Here is a 1,872-nt window from a genome sequence, read left to right as displayed (position 1 = left end):
CTGTCCTCAGCTCCTCTGTTTGATTCTTCTGTCCTCAGCTCCTCTGTTTGATTCTCCTGTCCTCAGCTCCTCTGTTTGATTCTTCTGTCCTCAGCTCCTCTGTTTAATACTTCTGTCCTCAGCTCCTCTGTTTGATTCTTCTGTCCTCAGCTCCTCTGTTTGATTCTTCTATCCTCTGTTCCTTTGTCCTCAGCTAATATGTCCTCAGCTTCTTTTTTTTCTGTCCTCAGCTCCTTTGATTTTTCTATCCTCAGCTCCTTTGATTTTTCTGTCCTCAGCTCCTCTGTCCTCTGTTCATGTTTCCATTGGGAAGGAAAAGAGCTAAGGACATGAAAAAATAGGTCCAACTGTATGAGAAAAAGAAGTTTTTATGAAAAGATTAGATTTATTATAATTTTGTTCTTCTTTGTCCCAGCCGTTGGTTTACCGGAGGCGGTCACTTCAGCTACATACAAACACAATGAATGGAAGCCTTTGTGTGCTCCTCTTACCATAAGCACATATGCAGATTTTGTAAATTTTATAAATAAGGGTGACTTGATTCACATTATGTTAAATATATGCCAGTATCTGTACAAACAGACAATCTGAAGCCATGTTCCCTTTACAGCAGCTATGCTTGATGAATTACTCCCACAGCATGTCCTCCCTCTCTGCTCATTGAACCCCCTACAGATGCACACAGAGAAAAAAACTGTAAAACTGGTATTACCCAGAGCCCAGTCTGACCCAGGCTGAACCAGCTTTGGGCAGGACCAGTTCGAAAACTTGAATACCATCATGTGTTTGCATTGCCTTGCTCAGCTGGGAGGTTCCAGTTCCTGCTTGTTAAATTTCTCTCCAACATATTTTTCTCCTTTGCAGAAGCAGCATTTATTATGTATGAAATGATTGACAGCTGCATGTTATAAAGTGCCTAATTCTTATTTTATCCCAAGGTGGAGTCATTCAGGAAAATGCTGCGTTTGGACCCAAAAGTCCATTGACTGTAAAAGATGAATATGTGGATAGAAACTTGCACATCTTTTCAAATGGAATGAATATTATTGTTTTCCTGGCAGTCAGCTGGTGATCTCCACCTAAATACGTACACGAGTTTCTCAAACAAGCTCTTCGATTGTTTCTGAAGGATGAACCTGCAGTTACTCTGATGTATTTAATGCCTTGATTTTCTGAACAGTTAACTGATATTTGCCTTTGTTGGTTTACAAACACACAACCATAGTGCACGTGCACTGCTACTGTAATAATACTTGTGAGTGTGAGTTAGCTGACAAAGTGCAGCTCCCTTTATTTTTTAATTTTGCATCAACAACCAATAAAAAGTTGCTGCATAAACTGAATAAAATGTCTTTGAGTCTCTTTGTGCAGTCTGTGCTTTCTGACGTGCACACATGAGCAAAACAAATACACAGAATTCACACTATTCACAGATCTACAGTCAGATCAAATCTGAGATGCACACAGAGAACTGGACTTTTTGTTTTGTTTTGATTCCCATCCAGGGAGTTTCAAGGATGCAGTTTAAACTTGGATCTCAAAACTCTCCAGGTCGTCTTTCACTACAGAATAGAACTCCTTTTTTTTCATAATTTTGAAGAAGTTCTTTGTGAAAAAAGAAGCTAAAAGACCAGAGGAGATGAGGGACCAGAGGAGCTGAGGGTCCAGAGGAGCTGAGGGACCAGTGGAGCTGACGGTCCAGAGACGCTGAGGGTCCAGAGGAGCTGAGGGACCCGAGGAGCTGAGGGTCCAGTGGAGCTGAGGGTCCAGTGGAGGTGAGGGTCCAGTGGAGGTGAGAGACCAGAGGAGCTGAGAGACCAGAGGAGCTGAGAGATCAGAGGAGCTGAGAGATCAGAGGAGCTGAGGGTCCAG

This window comes from Kryptolebias marmoratus, linkage group LG15, assembly GCF_001649575.2.
Source record: "Kryptolebias marmoratus isolate JLee-2015 linkage group LG15, ASM164957v2, whole genome shotgun sequence".
NCBI classification, from domain to species: domain Eukaryota; kingdom Metazoa; phylum Chordata; class Actinopteri; order Cyprinodontiformes; family Rivulidae; genus Kryptolebias; species Kryptolebias marmoratus.
The sequence above is the reverse complement of the archived record's forward strand: the minus strand, read 5'-3'. Positions refer to the sequence as shown.